This window comes from Pinus tabuliformis, chromosome 6 (genome assembly GCF_031772625.1).
Source record: "Pinus tabuliformis cultivar Carrire ecotype Pingquan chromosome 6, CPIR1, whole genome shotgun sequence".
Taxonomy (NCBI): Eukaryota; Viridiplantae; Streptophyta; class Pinopsida; order Pinales; family Pinaceae; genus Pinus; species Pinus tabuliformis.
The window spans coordinates 549,346,431-549,354,833 of record NC_142292.1 but is presented as its reverse complement, the minus strand read 5'-3'; positions in this window follow the sequence as shown (position 1 = coordinate 549,354,833).

Sequence of the window (8,403 nt, the reverse complement as noted above, 5' to 3'; positions counted from 1 at the left end):
AATTCTCTTGGATATGTTAAAGACCTTATTGACCCTAAGGACATGAAGGGTGTCTACATTGTTCCCTGCTCCTACGGTATTCCTTATATTGGAGAAACAGGTAGGTCTATTAAATAGAGAATCCATGAGCATGCCACATATATTAGACACAGTTGATTCCGCTCATCATCCCTAGCCGAGCATGTAGAGAAAATGAAACACCATGTCTGCATTGAAGAATCCAAAGTCATTGCTAGGGTTGATCACTTCCACCATAGGAAGCTTAGGGAAGTGATTGAGATTGAGAGGCATGCCAAAAATATTAATAGGGATGATGGTTGGAAATTAAGTAAGAGCTGCATTTGGACTCTCGCTTCTTGATTCTACCTCCCTTTCTTCTCCTTTTTACTTTTTATTTCTATCTTATTTTTAGGTTTTTATTTTTACTATTATTTTCTTCTTTAACTCCATTTGTTTTACTTAGTAATCATTTTTCTTGCTTCCTCCTTTTTATATTATACATATTTTTGTAACCCTCTAGATATTAGTTATTATTTTGTTCCCCTCTTGACCTTCATCTTTCTGAATATATATAAAAGTTGAGTCTTTCTCTACTATTTATTTTTCACAATATTATTATTATTAAGTCAATTAATATAACTGATATATGTATATGCCTAATAACCTCTTTATATTTAAATAATAATAAGTAACCTCTTTTTTCATTTTATATATTATGATAAATTATTTCTAGAACCATTTCTTAACCTATAACTCTAGTTCTATACAATTAAACATAGGTATATTTTATTTATTTGGAATAAGTTAACCCCTAATAATATTATATAAATTGATAATATCAATTATCTCTCACTACATAATTAGTTATTAAAACATTAGAATAAAATATTTTATTTACTCCTAAATATATAATATTTTAATAGATAACTCCTTACCTCCGATTTTAAATAATATTTTACTTATTAATTAATTATTAGAATAAAATATTTTATATTTATTTATTCCTAACAGCTAGTTTTTAAATAAATATATAATATTTTAATATACAACTCCTTATCACAGATTTTATATAAAACTTTACTTACCTTATTAATTAATTATTAAAATACTGGAATAAAATATTTTATATTTATTTATTCACAATAGCTAGTCTTTAAATAAATATATAATATTTTAATAGATAACTCCTTACCTCAGAGTTCTAAATAATATTTTAATTACCTTATTAAATAATTAATTATTAAAACATTAGAATAAAATATTTTATGTTTATTTATTCCTAACTGCTAGTTTTTAACTAAATATATATTATTTTAATAGATAACTCCTTACCTCTAATTTTTAAATAATATTTTAATTACCTTATTAACTAATTTAACAATGGCTAATTTTCAATAGTTAATTATGGACAATGATGCATCAATGTTATTTATTCCTTACGATCCATTGATTCTTCACCTTGTTCTAAGGATGGACCACATTAGTTGGTTCGAAACATCGACCAAATCCTAATAATGTGATTAATTTGAAAGACATCTATCAACATTTTGATTCTTAGATGGTCCTTTACAATACTGTTATTTCAATTGCTTATTTTTGTTTAAGGGAGTACATTATATGGATTTATGTCATTCAATTCTTTTTTTCTCTTATCTCTACTCTCTTCTTCTTTTTTCCTTTCTAAAGTCATTTAAAACTAAAACTTCTAGAGTTATTGTGGTTATATTTTAGACTCTTTGATATGATTATTTTAGAGTTGGAATCATAATAGAGAGTACGTATTCTTTTTAATGAAAAAATCAAAAGATTATTATGTAAATCAAACATATAAAGATATTTTGTCACTTTTCATGCAGTGATGTCTTTATTGAAGTAAGTTATCTTGCATGCATTTGAATTAATAAACAGGCGTGGAAGATTTACACGTACCCTAAATTTAAATTTCTATCATGGCATTGTATGTGAAAATCTAAATCCAAAATTGAGGTCTAAAATGGGCCTCTTAAGGAAATTACTAAATAATAGTGGAAATAATAAAATAAGATTATATTACATCATCAAATTTTAGAGGGAAAAAAAAAAGAAGAAAAAATTATTTTTTCAACTCATATTTTCAACTTATCTCCCTAAGATTTTATTCAAATTTCAAGTGAGAGTACTCGTTGGATGCAAAATTTGATTCCTCATCCAAGGAGTACCCATGTTGCATACTTTCGATGGACTTTGCTACACGAAAAATGAGAAATACATGAAAAACATTATTGCAATCTCATTTTTCCATGTATTTCTCATTTTCCCTTGTATTTCTCATTTTTCATGTAACAAGGTCCATTGAAAGTATGCAACATGGGTAATCCTTGGATGAAGAATCAAATTTTGCATCCAACAAGTACTCTCGCTCGAAATTTGAGTAAAACCTTTGGGAGATAAGTTGAAAATATGAGTTGAAAAAGTAATTTTATTATTTTTTAATCTTTTTACCTTTTTACTCCAAAAATGGTGAATCACCCCCATAGTGACATGATCATCTTGAATCTTATTGGTTCTTATAAAGTTTATTTTGGTTGTACATTTTCTTTAGGAGGCCCATTTTAGACCTCAAAATTTCTCTAATGCATGTTTTGCATTCTTGTGGATTGAAGGAGTAAACTAGAATGGTTGTGATAATCTTGATGGACATAAACACCATGACCAAGAGGCATTATCATAATTAGAGACCTCACATTCGACTGCCCTTAATTTCCTATAACACAACAATGATTATGCCTAGTTGAATAGGTGAAAAAAAATCATAAAATTTTGAGAAAGGGAAATTTGGCTTAAAAGCATGACGCATAGCTTTGTGGGAAACCATGGGTACCAAATATAGTTGTTGAAGCTAAGCTAATGATGGAATTTATAAAATCAAGGCCAACACCATGGTGTATATTAGTTTTATACATTTTTGGATGTGCTTGTTATAAGAACCCATGTCTCCACTAGTGATTATACCAAAAAAGAAAAATGAAGCTAATATGTTATCTTCATGGATTCATGTAGACGAAATTGCTACAAATACATATCTTTGGTGTACTTTTGTTTAATTTCCTCAATTTGTTAGAATCAATTTGCAAATCAAGTCAATAATTTAATGTACTTGCTATATCACTGGCAACGACAAACTTTTTAATACTCGATTTTAAACTCAATTTGAAATTACAATAAAACAATATCACTTAAAAAAATAAACACTATTGATGAGCCCCAAAAATGGACAATTATTTGGGCTCATTCAACCTCCTAATTTGACTTAATCCACCATTCTCATTAGTTTATTGCATGTTTTTGATTATATTTATGTTAATAGAGTGAATTTGGTTAGTCATTATGCCAACAAGTCTAATGGGTGCTTTGTGTAGCCTTTTTGGTCAACTTGGAGACAAAATTGAAGGTCTTAATGAGCACTTGGCAGCCAAATTCGTGGGAGAACAAGCTAGAGGATTTGTAGGAAGGTGTCCCCTTCATTTATGGGCCCTTACCTCGAATTCTCCACCATCAGCTCGGAGTTCAAGGGCCACCGAATCAATCAGCACAAGGGCAGCCAAGCAAGTCAAGTAGGACTGCTGTTAACTCCAAGTTTTGGGCAGCCGAGTCCCTAAAGTTTAAGAGGACTGTTGGGTCCTCAATTTGTATAAATAAGAAGGCTTAGGGCCTCATTTTGGTTAGCCAGTGGATGTTAGCTAGTTAGCCAGTAGATAGTAGCTAGTAGTTATTCATTTCATAGCCTTGTTGTAGTCATTTTGTAATTCGATTTGTAGGCAATGGATTAGCTTTGCTTTCAGCTCATTCTCAAGCTCTCCTTGTGGAAAGTTTTGATGTAACTCTTCATTCTTGATTAATAAAGATGAATTCAGCTTTGCACCAGCTCTAAATCTCTCTTGGGAGGCTGTAGCTCTTGGGGTTGGGCCCATCTCAAGCGCCCAGTACCTCCCCTGTTTATCTTTATGTGTGTTTGCTGCGTTCTTAAAATAAAATCTGCTCTTTAGATCTTGCTTTGTTATTTTGGTTGTTTTTGTTGGTTAAAGTAGCTTTTTATGTTTGGGAATCGATTGGTAGGAGTTTGTCATGCATTTAGATCTTTCAGAATGTTCTTGCTCACGTGATGTACATGGTTCTCTTTCCAAACGAGGCTGTTGTTTATTCATTTCATTGACAGTTAGATTAAGTTAGCTAGGACTTAGTTTGTTTGCAAGAATTCATTGATTCGGTTGAATGTGCATTGTGCAGGGAATCTCTATCACTCACTCACATGGTCAAGCTTCATCAGAGTCATCTGATTCATCCCATATCTAGGCTTCTCGCTTCACACCCATCCTCTTGCCCACGTAACCCTACCTTCTTCTCCATTGTTGTCTCAACTACCTTAAAGCCAAATCAGCCTTCCACATATCATCTCACCACTCCATCCATCAGTTCCTGGGTCACTTCAGACCCCCATCCTACCTCCATAACCATCCATGCATCTTCCATCAATCACCCATCCTCAAAAATCCCATTTCGAAACATCCTGTAGAAGAATTACAGAACATCCTGTAGAAACCCCTGCAGACTTCCTGTAGAAGTTCATAAACACGGTTTCATGGCATCCAGACTTTGTGAAACTCTCAGAAAGAATGTTAGGGATCCCTTAGACCCTCTCTGTACCATCTCAACCTTTCCCAAAGCATTTCATCCCTAGATCCATCCCTGCACAGTGGAAAACTAGTTAGAAGCACATGCATGATAATTTCAACAACTTAAGCAAAAATACAAAAAGATGTTTTCTTCAAATAGTGATAACTTAGACACTTGCATTTTACCTTCCTAGAAGTAATGGCATCTCTTTTCGTAGTTTGCATTCTTTCCTTTGCATCAGTAGGACTAGTTGGTAGAATTAGGGTTTTCTAGGGTTTGCGTTTCTTTTTGGCTTTCAGTTTCTTTTCGCAAGTAGATTAGCTTCCTTTGAGTTAGCTTTCGTTCATCAGTTAAAAAGCTTCTTCTAAGAGCTCATAGAAGTTGGCTTGAGCCCCTAGTGGACTTGTGCCAGCTGACCAAGTGACAGCTGCGGCAAGAGCTAGTACTTGTGCATACAGCACCGTCGCTTCCAAGTTTGTTACGAACTACCAGGTTGATAAAATTAAAGAAGGGAGTTCCAGGAGTTGTAGCATTATTGCTACAATACTGGGGCTCACCACCTTTTTGGCGCCGTTGCCGGGGAAGCGTCAGAGTATTGGTGATTGCCGCTCTTCTTCTATTTTCCACTACAATCTTCTGCTAAGTAGTTTATTTCATTTCCATTATGCAATTTCGTTTATGCAAAAGTAGATTAGCATTTCCCGCTTTCATAGATTAGCATTTCAATTCCGCAATTTCATTTCTGCAATTTCATTTTAGCAAAATAGATTAGTCCTTTCCTGCTTTCAATTCAATTCCGCATTTTCATTTTAGCAAGATAGTTAGTTGCAGTTCAATTTATTTCAGCTTTGCAAGTAGAAGTAGAAAAAAAAGCAAAAATCAACCAAAAAGATTTCATTTCATGCCTTGTAGGAGTAGGGATAATTTAGAAAAATATTTGCACAACACCCCCCACTGCTTCACACAGCCAACCTTCTCTCTTCTTCGATGGCTGTGACTAAGAAGAACCCCTGGGTGGACATCAAGGCATATTTAAAGAACCCCTAGGGGAAAAGAAGAAGAAAACATTCCTCTGAAGCAAATGGCTACAAGCAGAAATGTTGGGAGCAGTCCCTTGTCCAAAGATGAATTTGAAAATCAGATCAAAGATTTCAAGAGTGATATGAGGCAGTTTCTTGCCATGCAACTGGATACCTTGCGGATCCAACAGAAGCAAGAGGAGGCCAAGAGGGCTTTGGTCATTTTTTGTCCTAGGTGCACTAGAAAGCATCCTAGGAACGAATGTCCAATGCACTCCCTAGAAATGTGTTTCATCTGTGAAGAATACCATCCTACAAATCAGTGCCCTTCCTTGCCTGGACTTAAAGTTGCATATCAGAGAGCCAAAGGAGCCACTGAACCACTCCATTATATGAACCAAAGGAGGCCGCATGGACCTATATCTTACCAGCAGGAACCGCAAGGGACATCCGAGACCTATTATGACCCCTATCAAGCCACTTTCATGCCTTCTTGGGGTCCCCCTGCTCATCCTTCTTGGTTCACACCTCCTCCTTGTTCCTTCCCAGATCCATATTATGCCCAACCAGTTGCTCATTCATTTCACTCTTATGCTCAGCCACAGCCTCAGTGGAATGCACCTTATCAGGAGTGGAGGCCCCAGTACAACTCTCATCCCGCTCATTTTCCTCCACCACCTGCTCATCCACAACCATCACCTCCTCCTCCACCAAGGCAACCCCAAATGCCTACCCAACCACAATGCCATCCATCTCCATCTCAATTTCACACCTCCACTCAACTACCCGCACCATTTCCAAAGCCATACAATGGAGTAGCTCAACCCAATTGCAAAGCTGAGGCACAACATGTGCAAATGACTCCTTTTGAGCTCAATGATGTTCACCAAAGCTCAGGAAGAGTGTTGCAAAACAGAGATTATATTGACAGCATTGAAGGACCAAAGGAAAAAGAGGATTCCAAAGAGGAGATCAAAGAACAATGGGCTGCACTTGATGAAGAGAAGAGATCAGAATCACAGATCGAGAAAGCTTCATCATGGTTACCATCAAATCTTCCATGTATTCAAGAGAAAGATCAGCAAAAAGAGGAAGATGAGAAAGTCATGTTAGAAGGTGACATGAAACATGATCCAGATCAGCAAAAGAACCAAGGATATCAAAGCTATATTGAGATATGGTTTCAGAAGGTCACTAAGTTGCAGCGGTACTTTCTTCCTCAGCTTTGTTTGATCCCTCCAAAGCCAGATCATTTGGTCTCTGAGATCTGGATACCTATCAAAGCATGCATTTCGAGCCTTCACATCATTTTTTCTCTAATCTCGATGTGCACATGGCTCCATTGGAAGTATTCTTATACTTGAAAATGATTTTGTTTTTCAAGTAGGGTAGGGTAGAAAAAAAAAGAAAAAAAGAAAAAAAAATGAAAAAAGAGGAAAATAGAAATCTAAGGTGAAAACCTCCTCGGAGGCGCCTTAGATTGGCTCATTGATTGAAAACCTCCATGAGGCGGTCAATGGGTTGGAAAAAAAAAGAGAAAAGAGAATAAGATCTTTGGGTGAAAACCTCCCTTGGAGGCGCCCAAGGCAGGCAATTAGGGTGAAAACCTCCATGAGGCGCCCTAGTTGTTTTTCAAAAAAAAAAAAAAAAAAAAAAGAAAAAGAAAAAGAAAAATAAAGCTAATCTCCATTGAATAATTTCATGTTGCAGCAATGACATTGCAGGTTGCAAGAAGGATGTTTCATGACAGGAGGAGCACTCAAATCAAGGTTAAATGAATTTTTCTTGTGCCTTCTACAGGAAGCTCTGTATTTCTACAGGAAACATCCTGTAGAACCTTTGGACGAGCCAAATCCAATTTCAAAAGTGAATCTAATGGTGGGAATCTGTTGATTAGACCTACAAACACTTGTGTGGCCATCCCTTGCCTTTCTCCATCATTTTTTCCACCTCCTTGTGCTTCTCATTGGGAAACTAGACATGGATTTCAAAAAGTGGTTTGGCGAACATGGTAGCTTCCTCAAGGGTTCAGAAGTCCTCATGCAATCTTCCAACTCCTCCTCCATCATCTCCATACCTGCATCACAACCCAAGCTCAGTTTTTCCTTCCAAGCAAACACTTGCAAAAGGCCTTGAAGCAAAAATACCTAGAACAAAATTTGTTTTTGCCATAACTTGAAAACCATGCATCCATTTGACAAACCGTTTTATGGGGAATTGTACAAGGGTGATGAAAACATGCCTGAGAAGTTTCATGCCATTCCGGTGCACGGTTTCCAAGAAATCAACCTCCATCACCATCAGCCATTTTTGCATTTTCTCCATATCCGTGCTTCCGTTTTAAAACCTGTTTCATGGGGAGATGCACATGGGTGATAGTAGCCTACCCAAGCAGTTTCAGCCGATTCCGATGCACGGTTTCCGAGGAATCGATCTCTGAAATCTTCAGCCATTTTCCATTTTTCTCAAAATCTGTGCATCCATTGATCACGATTTTGCTATGGGAGATGCATAATGATGATAGAAACATGCTCAGCAAGTTTCAGATCGATCCGCTTTGCCGTTTGGGAGAAATGGCGAAAACAAGTTCTGGTTCTGTGACAATGCAGCAGCAGCAGCTTGAACGTGCAGATTTGAACGTGGAAACAATTGTCTGGAGCTTGGATCCGTCCAGAGGACACCTGCACAGAAAAAAAACAGCCATGAATCATCAATCAAGCCACCATGCAAC